Below are 23,980 nucleotides of genomic sequence, written 5' to 3'. Positions count from 1 at the left end.
TGGATTGTTGACTAGCTGACTGGCAGACCACAGCATGTGCGCCTGCAGCACTGTGTGTCGGACAGCGTGGTCAGCAACACTGGGGCCCCTCGGGGGACTGTCCTCTCTCCCTTCCTCTTCACCATCTACACCACAGACTTCAGCTACCACACAGAGTCCTGCCAGCTTCAGAAGTTTTCTGATGACTCTGCTGTGGTGGGATGTATCAGCGGTGGTGATGAGACTGAGTACAGTTCTGTGGTGGGGAACTTTGTTTCATGGTGTGAGCAGAACCATCTGCAGCTCAATGCGACAAAGTCTAAGGAGCTGGTTGTAGACCTACGAAGGGCCAAGGCACCAGTGACCCCGGTTTCCATTCAGGGGGTCAGTGTGGACATGGTAGAGGATTACAAGTACCTGGGAGTACACATGGACAATAAACTGGACTGGGCTAAGAACACTCAAACTCTTTTCTTTACAGGAAGGGCCAGAGCCGCCTCTATTTCCTGAGGAGGCTGAGGTCCTTCAACATCTGCCGGACAAGGCTGAAGATGTTTTATGAGTCTGTGGTGGCCAGTGCTATCCTATATGCTGTTGCATGCTGGGGCAGCAGGCTGAGGGTAGCGGACACTAACAGGCTCAACAAACTGATCCATAAGGCCAGTGACATTGTGGGGGTGGAGCTGGACTCTCTGTCGGTGGTGTCAGAAAGGAGGATGCTGGCCAAACTACATGCCATCTTGGACAATGTCTCCCACCCACTCCATGACGGGCTGGTCAAACAAAGGAGCACCTTCAGCGGAAGACTCATCCCCCAAAATGCACCACAGAGCGCCACAGGAAGTCATTCCTGCCTGTGGCCATCAAACTGTTTAACTCCTCCCTCTAAGTGTTAGTCTGTATGACCCTAAGTCATTAAACTGGACATTGGATCATTAACATCACTGCAATACTTGACATAATTGTGCTAATTCTGTGTTAATACTGCTGTGCAATAGACTCTTTTCAGTTTTAAATTCCCTATTTATTGGTATTGATATTTTTACTGCTGCGCAATATCCTCCGTCTCATTATAATCCTAATAAGCTACATTTAACTTGGCAGTTCATGCACTATTACTTTATACCGTATTATTATCATTAACCGGTAAACCCACTTTGTACTTCACACTTATTTTATTTTTATACTTATACCCACTTGGTACTTAATTTATCTGACCTGTATTATAGTGTATTATATCTTTTGCTTAGTACTTCTATTCCTGTGTGCACTGACGTGATAGTGAGCTGCTGTAACAAAAGAGTTTCCCCTCGGGGATCAATAAAGTATTTCTGATTCTGATTCTGAGATCAAGAGTACTTGAAAACTAGTTAGCACGCAAGCAGAAAAGTGGAAAAAGATTTCTACAAGTAATGGATAATTGGTTGAAACGTCCTGCTTTTGCCTCTCCAGGTTGTAGTAGAAGTATGAACTTAACCAAACCTACTGAAAAAAACACCAAGCACCTGTGATCCACGATTACATGTGCAGCCACGGATCCACTGCGGATTCTCACCAATTCCATGAAGGCAGATTTATTAGATTCAATTAAACTTTATTGTCATTGCAGTACTGAGACAATGAAATGCAGTTCTAACCAGAAGTGCAAAAAGCAAAGTAAGTGCAGAGTAATGTACATATGTATAGAGGTATAGAATAAACAGTTGAGGGTAAATATACACTAAGATACATATATAGTATGAACAGCATGAACATGTGCAGCAGTTACAGCAGGCAAATTATATAGTGCAGATGTAAGTGCAAGTAGGGCAATAATAAGACATTATATGCAGAAAAAACTGCTGGAGGTGTGATATGAATATGGTGTAGACATACAGTATAGGGGAGATATATACAATATGGACAGCAGAATACATATGTATGGGTATGTGAAAGCATATATAGTACATGTAGGTGTATGTACAGTAGTGTGGCAGTAGGAAGTAATCCTATTTATCAAAGGGGTACGATGAAGGGTACTTGAGCCCATCTGATAGGGCAAGTCAGACAAAAAAGCTTGGGACGTGCTGCTCTTGGAGAAGGGAGGTTATTAATAGAATAAGACTGGATCATTCTAAAGTATATAAAACACTTAAAGTAACAGGGAAGCATCCAACTAGGCTTATGTGAACAATGCCAGGTTAAGAAGTCTGTTTTGAATAGTTTTTTATATGATCAGGAAGGACTAGTTTATGGAGGCTGGAATTAGGCCATGACAAGCGGTTCATGCAGGAGAATTTCCTTTTATTTTATTAGACTGACAGCATTAATGGGTAGGATTTTATTTCTAGTCCGCACCTAAAACCCTGGATGATAACTGCTGTTAAAATTCAAAAAGAAGAAGATGATGATTGAGGGCACGTGGGCGAGCAGTATGCACATTTTCAAACATCAAAGTAAACCATTAGCTATGAACTTCACAGTATTTATAGCTTTATAAATAGACCAAACAACGTGGAGGGATACTAACAGTCATTAGGTTACATGGCACAGCTGGCCTCTTGTACTCATTATTTTAATTTAATGTAATCCTGTTTATCTTAACTTGAGTTTTTATGTATGAGCTTTTAGCTTCCTACCTCTCCAGCACGGTCTCTTGTTTACTTTTAACTCATGTAAACATGAGTATGTGTAGGTGTAAGTGTGTCTGTATATATGTATGTGAAGGTATCTGTGTACATATCATATCTTTTATAATAGTTGTATTTTTTCAATGTGCAAATATATATCCCAGTTTTGTAATTATATAACATTTCTTGGGGGTTATGGGTTATTTTATGAACCCTCTCCAGCTGTGGGGCTTTCACTCCACTGCATTTTCTTTACCTGCAGGGTGCCGGTTCATCACAGGGTTTTACCTACAAATCACATATAAATATCACTCCCTCTTACACGTACGGATAACTGCGAGTCCATCCACTTCACCTGCATCACCTGCTTGTGGACTGGGATGAAGCCCATGCATTAGAAAAACAAAATAAATGTATAAAAAAAAAAAAAAAAAAAAAAAAAAAAAAAAAAAAATTGTAACTGGCTTCACGTGACTCAGCTAAACCAACCAATGCATTGTTTCATTAAGATTAAAGTGACATAGCAACTGCAAAGTCCAATAGTGCAATAAACCCCACCTTCACGAAGGTCGTAATGTTTTCTGTTTTAGAGATGCGTTGATTGAATTTTATGGTTATTTTAGAGGCTGTGGTTGTATTGCGTTATACTGAGAGGTGTTTCTAGTATATATATACTGTATATCACACAGTCATTTGATTCAGTGGTTAAACATTGGTTAATGCAGGTGAAGGGTTTTGGAAATTTTACTTATTAATGACTCATGTAACAAAACACATGTAAAAACACGACTGCATGAAAGCTACAATACTATGCTTTATTTTGAAGCTGAATCACCGAACATCCTGTATGATTCAGGCTGTCTCTGGCTGACCTGGTGCAGTTTCTCGCAACATCAGTCTCCCCCCTCCTCCCTCCCTCCCTCCCTCCCTCCCCTCCATCCCCTCCATCCCTCCCTCCTCTCCCTCCCTCCTTCCGGATCAATGCTAAGGCGGTCAGGTCACGTGACCTGTCACACAACTGATGTGTGTCACATTTTAACCGGGAGGAGCTGGGGGTTGAACCTGGGAGGAAGGGCAGGAAATCATACTTAAAAGGCTTACTGCATTTGTTAATGGCCTGGACGCTCATGATGTTCCTCTGGTGCAACACTGCATATCTGTGTGCGTGTGTGTGTTCCTGCATGTTGGTGTTGCTGAAAAATATAACTGTAATATTCCTGTAATATATCCTCAGAGACTAAAGGTGCATTCCACTTTATGGTCGCAACATGTGTTTTGAAATTCTGAATAACATTAAATATGACATTTCATACTCACAGTGGTGGAACAATACCACATCATGAAAATACTCCATTACAAGTAAGTCCTGCATTCACATGTTTACCTTTATAAAAAGGCACAGAAGAATCATCAAATATTGAAAGTAAAAGTATGTATTATGCAGAATTAGAGCAGAATTAGTCGATCGGCTTTGATAATCATGAAAACATGTGATTTTTAAAGCAAAAATACTTAAAAAATCTCCAGTGTGAGAATTTGCTGATTTTCTCTGTTTTATATTATTGTAAACTGAATATTGTTGGGTTGACAAAACCAGACATTAGAAGACACTTTTCACTATTTTCAGACATTTTATAGATGATATAAATGATGCATTGGTTAATCCAGAAAATAACTAGCAGATTAATCAACAATGAAAATAATCGTTTGTTGCTGCCCTACACAGACTGTGTTACATTATTTGATTATCATTACTGATGCTGTAATGTCTAAGAAGCGTTTTAATATTACAGCTGGTCGAAGTGGAGCTATATTTTAACAACTTTATACCTGTTTACAGTTGGGTAGTTAAATCAGCAGTTTAATAATCATATTTTATAAACTGATCGTACGTTTTGCATGGAAAATCTTCATCTGCAAAATAACTGTAGCTGTTAAATTAATGTAGTGAAAGTATTACAATAGTACAATATTTCCCTCTGAAACGTGGTGGAGTAGAAGTATAAAGTAGCATAAAAATTGAAATACTTAAGTAAAGCACAAGCACATCAAAAATTGTACTTCAGTATTTGTGTAAATGTACTTAGTTACTTTCAACCACTGCATATGCAGTGGTGGAAGAAGTATTCAGAAGTATTCAAGTAAAAGTACTACTAACACACTGTGAAAATACTCCACTACAAGTAAAAGTCCTGCATTCAAAACATTACTTAAGTTAAAGTAAATAAGTATTATCAACAAAATGTTCTTAAAGTATCAAAGTTTAAGCACTCATTGTGCAGTAAAATGTTCCCTGTCAGTGTTTTCCTATTATATCTGATGTTTCTGGATTAATATTACTGCTGCATTAATGTGTTTGTTGCATTTTACTGCTGTAGATGTTTAAGGTTGAGCTGATTTTAACTACTTTATATACTGTTGGTTAGTTTAATCTACAGCAATGCATCATGGTCTATAAGATCATCATATGTTTGTCACATATCTCTAAAAAGTCAGCTTTTCATGAGCTCAGAAAAACAGCCCTGTTTTCAGCTTTGTGACGATCCATTTTCCATCTGATCCAAGAGGTTTATAGTAATAGTTCATTTATCTTAAGAAGTAGGATAATTTTCTCAACCCATAAATGAACACTTCATCCTTCAGTTTATCAAACAATAAAATTGAAAATCACCAAATTTGGAGATACGTGGATTTCACTGGACAGGGAGGGTATGAAAATTTATAATCTGAAAAGTACCTAAAGCTGTCAGACAAATGTAGCGGGGTAAAAAGTACAATATTTGCCTCTGAGATGTAGCGGAGTTTTATAAAATGGAAATACACAAGTACCTTGAATTTGTGCTTAAGTACATTACTTGAGTAAATGTATTTAGTTACTCACTGATACTCATGACTAATTTTAATTCCTCATAAACATGCACAGGGAAATCGTAAAAACAGAGTGTATTAACTACAGAGGAAATGATTCATTATTCCGACATGATGAAATACTCACTGACTCATTTACATTGTTGATTCATTCACTGACTGTAACAATGAAGTCAACGTGTTGCTTGGTTGCAACATTATTATTTATTCAAGTATTCAATTGGACTGTTGTCCAGCAGATGATGTTTAAACAGCTGGTGAGTTTCAAAATGAAAAAAGGTTTTACTGCATTGTGATACTGGTGCATAATGGATTGGCTGGGAAACCCCTTAAACTCCTTAAATATAACTGTTACTTTAGGGAAGTCGTGGTGGAAGAAGTACTCACATCCTTTATTTAAATAAAAGTTTAAATACCACAATGTGGAAATACTCCACTCCAAGTAAAAGTCCTGAATTCAGAAATGTACTTAAGTACAGAAGTATTATCAGCAAAATGCACTTAAAATATCAAAAGTAAAAGTACTCATACAGAGTGGCCCCTTTCATAGTTTATATATATAATATTTTTGAATTATTATTATCGATGCATTAACATGTAAGCAGAACTTTAATGTTGCAGCTGTTTGAAGTGGACCTAATTTATATATTGTTGGGTAGTTGAATCAATAATAATGCATCATATCTTATATAAGATTTTGTCAAACAATTTAAGAACATTTCACAAACTTTTTTTGGTGGTGAGTTTTTAGTATCTTAATGGGGTGGGTGATTGAATTTATGAGGACTGATGCATTAATAAATAAGCAGCATTGTAATATTTTCGCATCTTGAGGTTGATTTAATTTAAACTACTTGTATAGTGTTTAATTCTAAGTAGTTTATAGTATTTCTAAAATCCTCAGCTCAGAATAGCTCCCTCTAAAATTAAGTAGAAGTGTAAAGCTGCACAAAATGAAGATAGTAAAATACAAGTACCTCTGTACTGTAACTGTACTTTCCACCACTGCGGGAACTTCAATAATGTGAACGATATCTGCGCTCTGAAATTACAGTGGTGTGAAAAGTGTGTGCCCCCTTCCTGATTTCTTTTTTTTTTTGCATGTTTGTCACATTTAAATGTTTCAGATCATCAATTTAAATATTAGTCAAAGATAACACAAGTAAACACAAAATGACGTTTTTAAATGAAGGTTGTTATTAAGGGAAAACAAAATCCAAACCTACATGGCCCTGTGTGAAAAAGTGATTGCCCCCTAAACCTAATAACTGGTTGGGCCACCCTTAGCAGCAAAAACTGCAATCAAGCGTTTGCGATAACTTGCAATGAGTCTTTTACAGCGCTGTAAAAGACTCATTGCAAGTTATCGCAAACGCTAGGGGGCAATCACTTCTTCACAGAGGGCCATGTTGGTTTTCCCTTAATAATAACAACCTTCATTTAAAAACTGCATTTTGTGTTTACTTGTGTTATCTTTGACTAATATTTAAATTTGTTTGATGATCTGAAACATTTAAGTGTGACAAACATGCAAAAAAAAAAAGAAATCAGGTAGGGGGCAAACACTTTTTCACACCGCTGTAAATCAAGTCTTTTGCTGAATGTTTAAAATTTATAGGGACCAAACTGGAAGAGATGAAAATACAGACACAGTCAGCGCAGACGCACACATCACAGATAAAATGCAAATAAATGTATGTACTGAAAATGCAGGGACTGAGCAAAACAAGCAATAAATGCACGATGACAACCAATAAGTGAGTATCTGTGTGTGTGTTTGTGCATGTTGGCGACGCAGGAAAATATAACTGCAATATTCCTGTAGTATCCCCTCAGAGGCGAAAGGTACATTCTGCAAGCCACATTAAAACTTGCAGCAGAGAAGCAGGAAAAATAATTAGTCTTTGGATAAAATTTGAGTTTTAAGAAATTCAGAATAACATGAAATATCAAACACTTAAAACACACAATTTGACATTACATACTTGAAGTGGTGGTTTTCAGATCCTTTACGTAAGTAAATACTTAATTACAGGTAAGTAGGTAAAAGTACACAAGTATTATCAGCTAAATGTACTCATTATACAGAATATTCCCTTCCAGAATATTATATATTATTAATTGATTGTTTACTAATGATGCATTAATGTTTCAGAAGCATCTTAATGTTAAAGGTGGCTGAGGTGAATTATACTTTAATTACTGTACACTATAGCTTTATATAGTTTTGTGTACTTTATCGGCATCATAGCAATGCTTCATATTTTATGAGCTGATCATATGTTTTGTATCTAAGATCTTCATCTGCAAAGTAACTGTAGCCGTTAAATTTATGCAGTGGAGTAAAAAAAACAAAACAGTATTTGCTTCTGAAATGTACAGTGCAGGAAATAACTAAGTACAGTACTTCTGTAAGTGTGCTTTGTTAAGTACAATTTTGAGGTACTTTACTTGAGTATTCCCATTTTCTGCTACTTCACACCTCTACCCCCACATTTACCAGCTGCAACATTAAAGTGATTTCCACATTAATAATAATTACATTTAATAATAAACATTATCCAATATTTATTTTGAGCGCAGGACTTTTACTTATAATTTACTATAACGTATTTATATATTGTGGTATTGCTACTTTTCAGTAAAAGATCCGAGTACTTTTTCCACCACCACTGTTTACATATACTATACTTTGCTGCTACTTATCACCACTGCTCTTATGTTATATATTTTATTTTTTACTTCCTCTCTTTATCTGTGCTTATCTCTGCACCTGAAACTCCCCTCTGGAGATCAATAAACGCTTATCTTAACTTTAACCAGACCCACCTGGTGGATTATATGTTACATATTAAAACACTGTGAGAGAAGCGGCTCTGCACAAGAAACAAACGCCCTTTAACTTCTTTAAAGAAAGTTGATTGAGAGTTGTTTGATAATGAGACAATGTTAATAAATTATGATACCAAGAGGATGTAGTTTTGATATTTGACAAAGTCAGGAAGCCCCGCATGAAGCAGGGCAGCAAAAAATTAATTAAAACTCTTATTGATCCGCTCCACGGAAATCTTTAGTAAAAGGCGAAAGATTTATACGATTTGAAGTGAATCAAGAGTGAACTGACTACACTTGGCGACTGTGACCGAACACATCGGCGACAATAGTGTTTTAAGTACTGGTTTACTGAAAAGTCTAGTCTAAAACTATAAGCCACATAATGTGCAAATATAGTGAAACACTGAGAAATAACACTGTGGACTTTTAATGTAAAAGAAATACGTTTATATAGCATTAGTTAGAAATATACGCTATGGCGCAAGGCATGATGGGATTCCTCGCTTCCGGTTTATCTATAATTTAAAATGGGCAGACCTGTCTCGTTATTTTCACGAGTTTAAAATAATAATTTCAACCTCAAAAGCACGACTGCGCTGCCAAATGTTATTAGTAATGTTATTAGTAATGATGTTACCACTTTTAAATAGATCTTATATTAATTGTCGAAAATCCCGCCCCCTCGCGGGCGCACACACACACAGCTCGGGTATCTGTTGATGAGGAGTAGGGGGTCAGATACTCCTTCTTTAAGGTCACGTTACCTGACGTGAAGTTGTTTTTGTGTTGCAAAGAATAACAAGTGGAAGAAACGTGAGTGGAAAACGCTGCGAGGCGGAACATGCAGAAAGAAAGCTCATTTTCTGAAACAAAAACAAATAATGACTGTGTCGCTATAAGAAGACATGACAGATACATACACAGAAAGAGAGCAGACTCAGTGTTTATCTTCCAGTAAGTTAAACACTTTGTATCAGTTTTGTTTCGTCCCGGAAACACAACTTAACTTTTCCTTTAACATGTCAGGAAGCTCCGCAATGAAGCAGAGCATCAAAAAATTCAATAAGACTCTTATTGATCCTCTCCACGGAAATCTTTAGTAAAAGGCGAAAGATTTATACGATCTGAAGAGAAATCAGAGTGATCTACTTCACCGCGGCGCGAGACAACGATCACTTCAGCGGGGACACGTGCTTCACCACTGGTGTAGTTATTGATCTCACTCAATAAAACAAACCACTAACTGGATGCTGTGGACAAACATGGCGCAGCTGGTGAATGTAAACTTTGCGCTGCTTAACTGAGATATTTTTGAATCGCTTAGTCTGATGTCGAGTGGTGACGCAATGCATGCTGGGAGTTGAGGACGTCACTCTCGTTTGAGTTTCATTTTCTCCGTGTTTTTCCTTTTGCTTTCCTTTACCGTTTTAAGTTACTTTAAGTCTATTTGAGTGCAACACTTTACACGCAGACCGCAATGGCACCGACGGCGGTTCAGGTAGTTTGTGTTAAATCTCCAGTGTGACGGCCTTTGACTGCCCAGAGCCCGCAGATCTCATGCAGGACAGCGCCTCCATGTGGGAACAGACCTCAAAAAAACCGGTCTATGTCTCCTTTTTGCATTTCCCAAACAGCACTTTTAAAGTGCTTTATCACTGAGTAACACATATTATAGTGTTGCAGGTAGCGGGCATTTATTCCAAGAGAATAACAGACAGACTAACATAAACTCAAAACAGCGTCTGACAAGACGGGATATCAGGCGCTTTTTTGTTGCTGTACAGTTTTAAACCTGTGTTTTCTGTTTCTGTTATGTATTTTTAAAAGCATTAGGATAACGGAAATAACGCAACACGTGGAGCCATCACGGAATAAGGTTGTTTTTTTGTCCCAGAAACACAGCAACAATCCAATTGCATGGCTCTGTCCAAAGGTAACAAAATCCACGTCCCAGCACCTCTAAAGCTCACTAATTAACATGTCAGCGGAAGACTCATCCCCCCACAATGCACCACAGAGCGCCACAGGAAGTCATTGCTGCCTGTGGCCATCAAACTCTGTAACTCCTCCCTCTAAGTGTCAGTCTGTATGACCCTAAGTCACTAAACTGGACATTGATCATTACATCTCTGCAATACTTGAAATAATTGTGCAATATTCCGTGTTAATACTGCTGTGCAATAGACTCTTTTCAGTTTTAAATTCCCTATTTATTGATATTTTTACTGCTGCGCAATATTCTCCGTCTCATTATAACCTTAATAAGCTAAATTTAACTTGACAGTTCGTGCACTATTTCTTTATACCGTATTATCATCATCAACCGGTAAACCCACTTTGTACTTCACACTTATTTTATTTTATACTTATACCCACCTGGTACTTAATTTATCTGACCTGTATTATAGTGTATTATATTTTTTTGCTTAGTACTTCTATTCCTGTGTGCACTGACGTGATAGTGAGCTGCTGTGACAGTTTCCCCTCAGGGATCAATAAAGTATTTCTGATTCCGATGTTAAATCTAAGTCAGACTAACTCTTGGCTGTGCATTGCACATTTTATTAGTGTACGCAGACTTGTGTGTGTGTGAATATGTGTGTGTAATGATAATCGCTGTTAGAAACAGCTGACGCTTTTTTCCTTTAACATGTCAGGAAGCTCCGCAATGAAGCAGAGCATCAAAAAATTCAATAAGACTCTTATTGATCCTCTCCACGGAAATCTTTAGTAAAAGGCGAAAGATTTATACGATCTGAAGAGAAATCAGAGTGATCTACTTCACCGCGGCGCGAGACAACGATCACTTCAGCGGGGACACGTGCTTCACCACTGGTGTAGTTATTGATCTCACTCAATAAAACAAACCACTAACTGGATGCTGTGGACAAACATGGCGCAGCTGGTGAATGTAAACTTTGCGCTGCTTAACTGAGATATTTTTGAATCGCTTAGTCTGATGTCGAGTGGTGACGCAATGCATGCTGGGATTACGTTTTCGCTTCCGGGTTATCTCACATTTAAATTCTACTCAGCTGTCTCGGGTATTTTCGTGAATTTAATATAATAAGTTCAACCCAACAGTCAAAGGCACGACAGCACGACACCCGCACCGTTACTCCCGCCATGTTGGTATTCACACTTTTAAATTAATCTTATATATTAACTTTCCGATGCATGAAATCATCATACACAGTAAACACCACAGACGCAGATGAAACGCCTTTACTCGTGGAACCTGCACGTGTTTCACCAGGTGAGACATTAAAAGCCGGTCATCGGTGAAAAACGGCTCTAACTTTTTTTCTTTAACATGTCAGGAAGCTCCGCTATGAAGCAGAGCATCAAAAAATTCAATAAGACTCTTATTGATCCTCTCCACGGAAATCTTTAGTAAAAGGCGAAAGATTTATACGATCTGAAGAGAAATCAGAGTGATCTACTTCACCGCGGCGCGAGACAACGATCACTTCAGCGGGGACACGTGCTTCACCACTGGTGCAACGTTAAATAAAACAAACCACTAACTGGATGTTGTGGACAAACATGGCGGAGCTGATGAATGTAAACTTTGCTTAATCTTATATATAAACTTTCGGACAGTCCTGCCACACAGCTCGGGTTTCTGTTGATGAGGAGTAGGAGCGTCCGTGAGGTACTGACGTTCAGATACACCTTCTTTAAGGTGACGTTAACTGACGTGAATTTGTTTTTATTTACATGTAGTATATATGGTGAGAGGTTCTCTCCGGGTTCTCCGGCTTCCTCCCACCGTCCAAAGACATGCATGTGTAGGTTAATTGATAACTCTAAATTGCCCGTATTGAATGAATGTGTGAGTGAATGGTTGTCTGTCCTTGTCTGTGTCTGTGTTCGCCCTGCGACGAGTTGGCCACTGTCCAGGGTGTGCCCTGCCTAAGGCCCGAAGTCACTGGGATAGGCTCCAGTCACCCGCGACCCCCTAACGGGGACCAAGCGGTAGAAAATGGATGGATGGATGGATATATGGTGAGACCTGGGGTATCCTCACTGTTCACCCAGCATCAAAAGTGTTCCCAGAGTGTTGGCTGAAAGTGTGTTTGAGAGACCCGAAAACAGATGAGGCAGGGCTGTTGCAGTTCAATTTTATAGCCTATGCATTTCTTTGTTGATGTGTGTCTGTCTGTGGTTTAAACATCCAAATATCTTACAGTTTTTCTCAATTGATAAAACACAATTTCTGAAACTTTGCTCCATTTTCTGAAACCATTAAACACAAAACCTCATCTTCAAGCACTATTTACAAAACCTCTGACTCCTCTCGCAAAATGAAACTTTCGCCTCAAAACAGTTTTACCTGTGTTCAAAATCAAGCACTGCTCTCAAATCATAAACCAAGTGATCAAAATGATATACACTATCAAGCAGTCAGTAAACAATACACCAAAAAACAGAAAATACATTGTTCAAAACATAGTTCTCAGGGAGAAGTACATTTTTAATCAATAAACAAATGTAATATTTCTCCGTCACTGTCTTCTTATGAGCAAAAACATGTTCTATCATAGTAGCTCAAAATTGATCAGAAATTACTACTCTGCTTTGCTCTTTGCAAGATTTTGTTGTTCTTCCTCCTCCTTGTACCCCTGTTTTTACAGTACTGTACCCTGCATCTCACAAACTCGCCCTTTGTCTCTGTGATACTGTAATGAACCTGCAACCAGTCAACATCTATTGAGCAGTCAGTACTGTTGACAAATGGAAAGCACAATGTTCAGAGCCATACGATTTGTTCATTGTACAGTATACAGCCTACAATGCACTGTACTGCAGTATACAATACTAAAAGGGCCAAAAATCAAAGGAGTAAACATGTGATCAATGTGCTTCTCCTGTCTTTGGGCTGGGTCAGGCCAGAGCACAACCTGTTTGCTCTCTGAACTGGCTTATGTGGGTTGTGTCACATCATTTGAAACAGGTTACATCAATTTTGAGTGGTTGTGTTCAATCAATGACGTGTGTTATCTATTTGTATTTGATTGTTGCCGCTTGTGTTTACCAGTATGGACGACATGTGCATTAAGAGTGCAGAATGTGTTTAGAGTTTTGCTGAGACGTCTAAGTGAGATCTGCAAATTGTGCTTTATGTGAAATGGTTTAAGGTATCGACAACAGACTGCACAATTAGCTAAATGGGGCCAGGCAACTGAGAACTTTGTTCAGCCAATGGGTGTTAGTGTTTTAGCAATTGAGAAAAACTGTAAGAGAAATTGTGTGCAATCCTTAACTTCAATAAATAGCCAGAAGTCAACAAAGAGCCTATATAGCCTCTTGTTAAATGAAAAGTTCAACATTTTGGGAAATACACTTATTAACTTTCTTTCTGAGGGTAAGCTGATTGATACCACTGCTGTGTCTGTATAGTAAATATACTAAGATAAGCTACAGCCAGCAGCTGGTTAGCTTAGCTTAGTATATTTACTAAGCAAATGGAGCAAAGTTTCAGAAATTGTGTTTTATCAATTGAGAAAAACTGTAAGATATTTGGATGTTTAAACCACAGACAGACACACATCAACAAAGAAATGCATAGGCTATAAAATTGAACTGCAACAGCCCTGCCTCATCTGTTTTCGGGTCTCTCAAACACACTTTCAGCCAACACTCTGGGAACACTTTTGATGCTGGGTGAACAGTGAGGATACCCCAGGTCTCACCATATATACTACATGTAAATAAAAACAAATTCACGTCAGTTAACGTCACCTTAAAGAAGGTGTATCTGAACGTCAGTACCTCACGGACGCTCCTACTCCTCATCAACAGAAACCCGAGCTGTGTGGCAGGACTGTCCGAAAGTTTATATATAAGATTAAGCAAAGTTTACATTCATCAGCTCCGCCATGTTTGTCCACAACATCCAGTTAGTGGTTTGTTTTATTTAACGTTGCACCAGTGGTGAAGCACGTGTCCCCGCTGAAGTGATCGTTGTCTCGCGCCGCGGTGAAGTAGATCACTCTGATTTCTCTTCAGATCGTATAAATCTTTCGCCTTTTACTAAAGATTTCCGTGGAGAGGATCAATAAGAGTCTTATTGAATTTTTGATGCTCTGCTTCATAGCGGAGCTTCCTGACATGTTAAAGAAAAAAAAGTTAGAGCCGTTTTTCACCGATGACCGGCTTTTAATGTCTCACCTGGTGAAACACGTGCAGGTTCCACGAGTAAAGGCGTTTCATCTGCGCCTGTGGTGTTTACTGTGTATGATGATTTCATGCATCGGAAAGTTAATATATAAGATTAATTTAAAAGTGTGAATACCAACATGGCGGGAGTAACGGTGCGGGTGTCGTGCTGTCGTGCCTTTGACTGTTGGGTTGAACTTATTATATTAAATTCACGAAAATACCCGAGACAGCTGAGTAGAATTTAAATGTGAGATAACCCGGAAGCGAAAACGTAATCCCAGCATGCATTGCGTCACCACTCGACATCAGACTAAGCGTTTCAAAAAATATCTCAGTTAAGCAGCGCAAAGTTTACATTCACCAGCTCCGCCATGTTTGTCCACAGCATCCAGTTAGTGGTTTGTTTTATTGAGTGAGATCAATAACTACACCAGTGGTGAAGCACGTGTCCCCGCTGAAGTGATCGTTGTCTCGCGCCGCGGTGAAGTAGATCACTCTGATTTCTCTTCAGATCGTATAAATCTTTCGCCTTTTACTAAAGATTTCCGTGGAGAGGATCAATAAGAGTCTTATTGAATTTTTTGATGCTCTGCTTCATTGCGGAGCTTCCTGACATGTTAAAGGAAAAAAGCGTCAGCTGTTTCTAACAGCGATTATCATTACACACACATATTCACACACACACACACAAGTCTGCGTACACTAATAAAATGTGCAATGCACAGCCAAGAGTTAGTCCGACTTAGATTTAACATCGGAATCAGAAATACTTTATTGATCCCTGAGGGGAAACTGTCACAGCAGCTCACTATCACGTCAGTGCACACAGGAATAGAAGTACTAAGCAAAAAAATATAATACACTATAATACAGGTCAGATAAATTAAGTACCAGGTGGGTATAAGTATAAAATAAAATAAGTGTGAAGTACAAAGTGGGTTTACCGGTTGATGATGATAATACGGTATAAAGAAATAGTGCACGAACTGTCAAGTTAAATTTAGCTTATTAAGGTTATAATGAGACGGAGAATATTGCGCAGCAGTAAAAATATCAATAAATAGGAATTTAAAACTGAAAAGAGTCTATTGCACAGCAGTATTAACACGGAATATTGCACAATTATTTCAAGTATTGCAGAGATGTAATGATCAATGTCCAGTTTAGTGACTTAGGGTCATACAGACTGACACTTAGAGGGAGGAGTTACAGAGTTTGATGGCCACAGGCAGCAATGACTTCCTGTGGCGCTCTGTGGTGCATTGTGGGGGGATGAGTCTTCCGCTGACATGTTAATTAGTGAGCTTTAGAGGTGCTGGGACGTGGATTTTGTTACCTTTGGACAGAGCCATGCAATTGGATTGTTGCTGTGTTTCTGGGACAAAAAAAAAACAACCTTATTCCGTGATGGCTCCACGTGTTGCGTTATTTCCGTTATCCTAATGCTTTTAAAAATACATAACAGAAACAGAAAACACAGGTTTAAAACTGTACAGCAACAAAAAAGCGCCTGATATCCCGTCTTGTCAGACGCTGTTTTTGAGTTTATGTTAGTCTGTCTGTTATTCTTGGAATAAATGCCCGCTACCTGCAACACTATAATATGTGTTACTCAGTGATAAAGCACTTTAAAAGTGCTGTTTGGGAAATGCAAAAAGGAGACATAGACCGGTTTTGTGAGGTCTGTTCCCACATGGAGGCGCTGTCCTGCATGAGATCTGCGGGCTCTGGGCAGTCAAAGGCCGTCACACTGGAGATTTAACACAAACTACCTGAACCGCCGTCGGTGCCATTGCGGTCTGCGTGTAAAGTGTTGCACTCAAATAGACTTAAAGTAACTTAAAACGGTAAAGGAAAGCAAAAGGAAAAACACGGAGAAAATGAAACTCAAACGAGAGTGACGTCCTCAACTCCCAGCATGCATTGCGTCACCACTCGACATCAGACTAAGCGATTCAAAAATATCTCAGTTAAGCAGCGCAAAGTTTACATTCACCAGCTGCGCCATGTTTGTCCACAGCATCCAGTTAGTGGTTTGTGTTATTGAGTGAGATCAATAACTACACCAGTGGTGAAGCACGTGTCCCCGCTGAAGTGATCGTTGTCTCGCGCCGCGGTGTAAGTAGATCACTCTGATTTCTCTTCAGATCGTATAAATCTTTCGCCTTTTACTAAAGATTTCCGTGGAGAGGATCAATAAGAGTCTTATTGAATTTTTGATGCTCTGCTTCATTGCGGAGCTTCCTGACATGTTAAAGGAAAAGTTAAGTTGTGTTTCCGGGACGAAACAAAACTGATACAAAGTGTTTAACTTACTGGAAGATAAACACTGAGTCTGCTCTCTTTCTGTGTATGTATCTGTCATGTCTTCTTATAGCGACACAGTCATTATTTGTTTTTGTTTCAGAAAATGAGCTTTCTTTCTGCATGTTCCGCCTCGCAGCGTTTTCCACTCACGTTTCTTCCACTTGTTACTCTTTGCAACACAAAAACAACTTCACCTTAGTTAACCTCAACTCCTGAGGAGGCTGAGGTCCTTCAACACCTGCCGGACAATGCTGAAGATGTTCTATGAGTCTGTGGTGGCCAGTGCTATCCTATATGCTGTTGCATGCTGGGGCAGCAGGCTGAGGGTAGCGGACACTAACAGGCTCAACAAACTGATCCATAAGGCCAGTGACATTGTGGGGGTGGAGCTGGACTCTCTGGCGGTGGTGTCAGAGAGGAGGATGCTGGCCAAACTACATGCCATCTTGGACAGTGTCTCCCACCCGCTCCATGACGGGCTGGTCAAACAAAGGAGTACCTTCAGCAGAGTTGTTTCTCACTGATGAAACTTCCGTGGTTTTTATTATATACCCACACATATATATCTATATACAGTATCTCACAGAAGTGAGTACACCCCTCACTTTTTTGTAGATATTTTATTATATCTTTTCATGTGACAACACTGAAGAAATGACACTTTGCTACAATGTAAAGTAGTGAGTGTACAGCTTGTATAACAGTGTAAATTTGCGGTCCCCTTAAAATAACTCAACACACAGCCATTAATGTCTAAACCGCTGGCCACAAAAGTGCGTACACCCCTAAGTGAAAATGTCCAAACTGGGCCCAAAGTGTCAATATTTTGTGTGGCCACCATAATTTTCCAGAACTGCCGTTACCCTCCTGTGCATGGAGTTCATCAGCGCTTCACAGGCTGCCACTGGAGTCCTCTTCCACTCCTCCATGATGACATCATGGAGCTGGTGGATGTTAGAGACCTTGCGCTCCTCCATCTTCCGTTTGAGGATGCCCCACAAATGCTCAATAGGGTTCAGGTCTGGAGACATGCTTGGCCAGTCCATCACCTTTACCCTCAGCTTCTTTAGCAAGGCAGTGGTCGTCTTGGAGGTGTGTTTGGGGTCGCTAACATGTTGGAATACTGCCCTGTGGCCCAGTCTCCGAAGGGAGGGGATCGTGCTCTGCTTCAGTATTTCACAGTACATGTTGGCATTCATGGGTCCCTCAATGAACTGTAGTGCAGGCAGCACTCGTGCAGCCCCAGACCATGACACTCCCACCACCATGCTTGACTGTAGGCAAGACACACACACTTGTCTTTGTACTCCTCACCTGGTTGCCGCCACACACGGTTGACAACATCTAAACCAAATAAGTTCATCTTGGTCTCATCAGACCACAGGACGTCCTTCCACCTGAGACCTTTTAACACTAATGAGTCACATGACACTGGGGAGAGAAAATGGCTGATTGGGCCCAGTTTGGACATTTTCACTTAGGGGTGTACGCACTTTTGTGGCCAGCGGTTTAAACATTAATGGCTGTGTGTTATTTTAAGGGGACCGCAAATTTACACTGTTATACAAGCTGTACACTCACTACTTTACATTGTAGCAAAGTGTCATTTCTTCACTGTTGTCACATGAAAAGATATAAAAAAATATTTACAAAGATGTGAGGGGTGTACTCACTTCTGTGAGATACTGTACATGTATGAGGTATATGACCTCAGTGGTTTTACAGGATATTGTGCCCCAGATTTTGTGCTCTTTTCCTGTCACAGGGTGGAAGAGGGAAATGCACTTAGTTGTGTGTTGGCATTGTTTCGCATCCACCACATTTGAAATTACCTTCTGGTAAGCATGACAAAAGGCAATCTGAGTGGACCAGTTTGTCTTTATGGTTATTCTTTGTACAGTACACCAACTTGTGGGTCACTAGTAAGGATATGCCAATGTATTGTGATTGAATGTTTGGTTTGCTGTGCCTTGTTTGAGTATCCAAGGACACACACTACAGAAGACTTGGAGGGGTCTTGAGAAAGGTCTTTGTGGTCTTTATTTAAATCCCTAATCAAGATATATTGCATTGCAAAGGCCTTTTTTTCATGTAGCCTGGTTCCAGACCTCCGAAAATGCTACCTTTATTCTTTCTTCCTCGGGGAGTAGTTATGCCACCTTTTAGTTTGCCATGCTTATTTATTTACTTAGCCTATTTATTTCATCAAGACAAGACATTTTAGCTAATGTCAGTGTGAGATAAATGATACATTCAAGCAAAATACAAAGAGCACAAAATCCTGGGCACAACTTCCTGTAGAACCACTGATGTCATATACCTCATCAAGTGTGCTTGTGGTGAAGTATACATCGGCAACTAGGTCTTCGAAGACTAGAACATCGTTCTGCTATTAGAAATGTAAACAAATACAGTCCACATATGAAACATCCCCCGACCTCATATTGGTATACTGGCATTGAGAGAGTTCAAGTTCCTAAAATAGATGTTTTTATAACTGACCTGTGTGTTTTATATAAAAACTTTTATCTAACATGGTATGTAGTGTTTTACATCTTGTTGTTTTGTGTGATTGTTAAGAGTTGGTCTATGTCTTGCCCCCCTTTTCTATTTGAATGATTCTCTATTTGATTATTTTGATTGAGTTGAGCGCTTTAAAACCCCTGCCCACAACACTACTAGATGACATACACATGGTTTTCTGTTTTCTTTTTTTGGGTGGGCCTGTCCTCCCAAAAATGTGTTTTTGGTTTGGATGAATTTAAAGTTATAGGAACCGATGGGACATTTGCACACTGTAGATTTGGGCTATGTCTTGTATATATAGATACAACTATTTTTTAAACAATGTTTTTCCTTTTTAGTAATATAAAAAGGATTAATGATATTGTATGTACAACTGTGGACTATCATGCACTTATGGGCTAGATTTAAGCACTGTGTCACTTTATGATTGATATGTCCTGAGAAAGGTCCTTGTGTCCGAAACGTCGACCTTTTTTAAATAAATCAATGCCGAGGTGATAAGTGTGCGCAGGAATTTACTGGATCTTTGGGGGATTTGATTCCCTGCACCACAAAAGAGACAAAGCGAGTGGTGTGCGTGTTGCCTTCTGTTCATCTTGACTTTAAATAAAAGATCAAAATGAGCAGAGATCATCATTTACACAGTTTGCATGTGCTGACAACTGGTGGATTTATATATGCTGCAAATTCATTCATCTTTAATTGTTTTATCTTCTCTCCATTTTCTTTTAGTTGAAATGTGTTTTATACTCTCATATTTCTTATTTCTATCCATTGCTATAACTATCTGAACAAGTGTTTTTACTCACTTGGGTGTCATCAATCATTACAGAGGCAAAATCCTTAGTAGTCATAGCTGTAATGAGTCAGGAGGTGGTGCTATTTGTTTGAATAACTTTCAGGGACATCTCTTAAAACTTAATCTATTTCCTAAATCACTCACACTGTTGCTGATCTCACACTTCAGAAGTTTATCATTTTCAGAGTTTATAATTTTAGGTTTTGATTTGGCGGTGGCAAATGCACCGAAAGATATCCATCAACATACAGCAATAATCAATTTAATGATGAATATCTTAGTATTATTTAATCAAATGGAGAGAACATCACCATTAAATCATCAAATCTTGTCAAATTTCAATAATTATATATATTTTTTTACATCTAGACTGTTAAGTTTAGTTTCTGATGTAAATATATCATACCCCCCCTTCAGATCTCACTGTCTCATTTCTTTAAAGTTAGGTCTGACTCCTCTCAAAACCAGGTAAAGATAAATGGTATCTGGACAACCTAAATTTCACTTTTTGAATTAAAATAAAAAATTAATTCCACAAACATTATCAACTAGAAGTTGCCAAGAACAGGCATTACAAAGGAATTTTTGTCAAGCTCAGAGTGGCATTTTGAAAAAACAAAACAATTCAAACATGAGACTCACTGTTGTTCTTGAGGATTATGAGCAACTGACTGAAGATTTCTGGTTACTCATTTCGTCAGAAATCTTGGCGCCGGTAGCATGCTGCAGTTGTTGAATATGGGTGTTGCTCAATGTTTACAGTGACTTGTGTTACACAAGGACTATTATTTCAGTGAGCTGATCCCACATCGGATCAACATCAACCGTGTTCCATCAAATCAAAAACAAGGATGCACGTGCAAACAAGGAAATATTAACAGAAACATAATCTGCTGTTGCTTCCTTCTACTTGGCTGCACTTTCTGTTTTGCGTATGATATCTAAAATGGTGCGTGAGAATGGGACATTTATAAAAAGGGGCAGTATGGAGAAACCAAGATGAACTGATAAATAGACAATTCGAGACCAATCACGCATTTGAATGTAGACTGCAAAATGTTTCCACACACATTGCCCAATAGATCAACCTGACCTTTTTATGCTTGTGACTCTTAATATGAAGCAACGACTACCTGTGACTTCCCCTTATTAGACTGTTTAGTTTGAAAAAAACCTAAAACTGTACAGTATTTCACAAGAGGAAAGCACAGTTTTGATTTTTCTTATTTTCTACACAAGTGATGATCTCTAAACCCCTGACACTCATCTTGTCCCCACCCCCAGGTTAGGAACCACTGCAGTATATTGTGTCAAGGTATTAGAGATTATTTGTGAGACTCAGGCTGGCTATTTGAAAAACAAATCTATTCATAATAATAAACAGTTAGACGAGTGTTGGATCTTATGGATTATGAGCAATTGATCGAAGACAACGAGAATGTTGTTGATTTAAACTTGCTTTTATTTTTCAAACATTAGCCATTTTCTGGTTTTGGCCAATGGTTTATTCAGTTGGTAAAGACATAATATTGTAAGTCAACCCAGTGTGATTTCTTCGAAAGGTGCCCCCAATAGATTTGTCATAAATAGTGGAATTAGTCCCATTACTTCTACGCCAGTTAGTGGATGATGACTCGTATGATATAGCCTTCTGGTATGTGACAAAAGGTGCATTAAAACTGGTTTCAACAGCCAGCAAACAGATTAATCACTCTGACGTTTTGGGACATTTAATCATGTGTGTTTCCAGAATATCCAGCAACCGACCTTGTGCATATACCAACTTGTCTGTGTAGCTTCCAGTGGTAGAACAAGTATTCAGATCCTTTATTTAAATATAAAGATATTCCTTTGTAAGTTAAAGCCCTGCATTTAAAATTTTACTCAAGTCAAAGTACAGAAGTATTGTCAGAAAAAAGTACTTAAAGTACTCATTATGCTGTGGATTGTCAGTGTTACATTATCATAAAGATATGATTGGATTATTATTACGTGACATGTAAGCAGCATTCAAATGTTGTATATGGTTGAGTTAATATGAACTACTCTATATCCCGTTGTATAGTTTAATCTGTAACAATGCATCGTATTGATTGCATGTAAAATCACAATGTGTAAAGTATAGTAGCCATCTGTCAAATAAATGTAGTGAAGCAAAAAGTGCAATATTTCCTTCTGAAATGTAGTGAAGCAGAAGTATAAAGTTGCAGAAAATGGAAATACCTCTGGTGGAGGAAGTATTCAGATCTTTTACTTAAGTAAAAGTACTAATACCACACTGTAAAAATACACAAGTAAAAGCTCTGAATTAAAAATGTTACTTAAATAAAAGTATGTAAGTATAATCAGGAAAATGTATTAAAAGTAAAAGTACTCAAAGCAGAAAAATGGGCCCTGTGTAGGACTGCAACTAATGATTATTTTCATTATGGCTTAATCTGCTGATTATTTTCTCGATTAATCGATTGATTGTTTGATTTGTAAAAATTCTGAACTTTAGAAGTGAAAAATTACTACATGATTGTTAAAATAGTTACCAATTGTACATTTTCATATGTTTGGTGTGCAAAAATCTTAATTTGTAAAGTAAGTGAACGAAAGCTGTCAAATAAGAAGCAAAAGCAGAAAGTGGCATGAGATTAAAAAACTCAGATAAAGTACGAGTACCTCAAATTTGCAGCAGTTTTTCAAATGTATTTTTTGGCGTTTTGAGCACCACAAGCTGAGTGCCATATATATATGCAGACATCTCTACGGCCGATATCTCCAAAACTCAGCAACTCATGCCCAAACTATCTAGATGGATAAATAGCACTACAGGTAAGAGGAAAAATATGTATGTTTGATTTTGGGGTGAACTGTCGCTTTAAATACAATACTTGAGTAAATGTAGGCTACTTAGTTACATTCCACCACTGGTAAAAACTAAAATAAAGTACAAGTAGTTGAGTAAAGTACTTTCCACCACTGGTACGTTTTGCTAAAATTGGCAGTTAGCGTTTTTTTACGGACTGTCTAACAGAAATTATATTTGATATAGCCTACATTACAGCCTAAATAAATGCATTTAACCTCCCATGTAAATGCTATTCCATGTTGTAATGCTGTTTTCTATTTGGAAAACACATTTGATCTTTTTGTTCATCCAGGTACTGTACATTGCCATTTTAATGTCGACAGATGAGATGTATTTAAGGCGTGTATCGGTATGATATGTGCTTGGTTTCATTTTTAATTTGTTGTGAGTCACCACTGTGTAGCTGCAGGGCAGTTTTGATAGATTAACGACAACGACATGGTATGTAACACATCTTTTCTTTAATCAGAGGACCAGCCTCACTTGGCTTCCTCTTACATTTTCATCACGCCATGACATTGACTGCACCTCCCTTCTAAATCGACTGCAATCAATGTCACAATACCACACATAGGAAGTAAATGTTGAAACCCTTCAAGAGCGCCTTTGTTAAATGACACTTTGTTGGCAGCTACTGCATACTTTCATGAGTACTACCAACCAGACAATGAATTAAGTATATTATGTGTTATATCATTTGATGTCTGAAGCACGTGTCCCTGCTGAAGTGATTGGTGTCTCGCGCGCTGTGAAAGTAGATCACTCTGATTTCTCTTCAGATCGTTGAAATCTTTCTCCTTTTACTACAGATTTCTGTGGAGAGGATCAATAAGAGTTTTACTGAATTTTTTGATGCTCTGCTTCATTGCAGGGCTTCCTGATCTGTGGAAGGAAAATGATAAGTTGTGTTTCAAAGACGAAATAGAATTGATACAAAATGTTTTGTTTGCTGGAGCATAAACACAAAGTCTGCTGCTTTGTTTATATATGTGTCATATGTATTTTAGAAGTTACCAAGAACAGGCATTACAAAGG

At 38.5% G+C, this 23,980-nt stretch overlaps 8 non-coding genes across 8 annotated transcripts; 4 read left to right on the top strand and 4 right to left on the bottom strand.

The window, feature by feature from the left end:
* Nucleotides 1-8,459: 8,459 nt before the first annotated feature.
* LOC122868249 lies at nucleotides 8,460-8,574 on the bottom strand. Its single transcript, XR_006376069.1, has one exon. It is a non-coding gene; the product is annotated as a U5 spliceosomal RNA (small nuclear RNA).
* Nucleotides 8,575-9,319: 745 nt separating this feature from the next.
* Nucleotides 9,320-9,435, bottom strand: LOC122868258. Its single transcript, XR_006376078.1, has one exon. It is a non-coding gene; the product is annotated as a U5 spliceosomal RNA (small nuclear RNA).
* A 1,515-nt stretch (nucleotides 9,436-10,950) lies between these two features.
* On the bottom strand, nucleotides 10,951-11,066 carry LOC122868257. Its single transcript, XR_006376077.1, has one exon. It is a non-coding gene; the product is annotated as a U5 spliceosomal RNA (small nuclear RNA).
* A 547-nt stretch (nucleotides 11,067-11,613) lies between these two features.
* Nucleotides 11,614-11,729, bottom strand: LOC122868248. The gene has a single exon (XR_006376068.1). It is a non-coding gene; the product is annotated as a U5 spliceosomal RNA (small nuclear RNA).
* A 2,554-nt stretch (nucleotides 11,730-14,283) lies between these two features.
* LOC122868251 lies at nucleotides 14,284-14,397 on the top strand. The gene has a single exon (XR_006376071.1). It is a non-coding gene; the product is annotated as a U5 spliceosomal RNA (small nuclear RNA).
* Nucleotides 14,398-14,947: 550 nt separating this feature from the next.
* Nucleotides 14,948-15,063, top strand: LOC122868256. The gene has a single exon (XR_006376076.1). It is a non-coding gene; the product is annotated as a U5 spliceosomal RNA (small nuclear RNA).
* A 1,520-nt stretch (nucleotides 15,064-16,583) lies between these two features.
* LOC122868250 lies at nucleotides 16,584-16,697 on the top strand. The gene has a single exon (XR_006376070.1). It is a non-coding gene; the product is annotated as a U5 spliceosomal RNA (small nuclear RNA).
* Nucleotides 16,698-23,704: 7,007 nt separating this feature from the next.
* LOC122868252 lies at nucleotides 23,705-23,820 on the top strand. The gene has a single exon (XR_006376072.1). It is a non-coding gene; the product is annotated as a U5 spliceosomal RNA (small nuclear RNA).
* Nucleotides 23,821-23,980: the final 160 nt, after the last annotated feature.

This window comes from Siniperca chuatsi, linkage group LG20, assembly GCF_020085105.1.
Source record: "Siniperca chuatsi isolate FFG_IHB_CAS linkage group LG20, ASM2008510v1, whole genome shotgun sequence".
Lineage (NCBI taxonomy): Eukaryota > Metazoa > Chordata > Actinopteri > Centrarchiformes > Sinipercidae > Siniperca > Siniperca chuatsi.
This window is presented reverse-complemented; position numbering and strand designations above follow the sequence as displayed.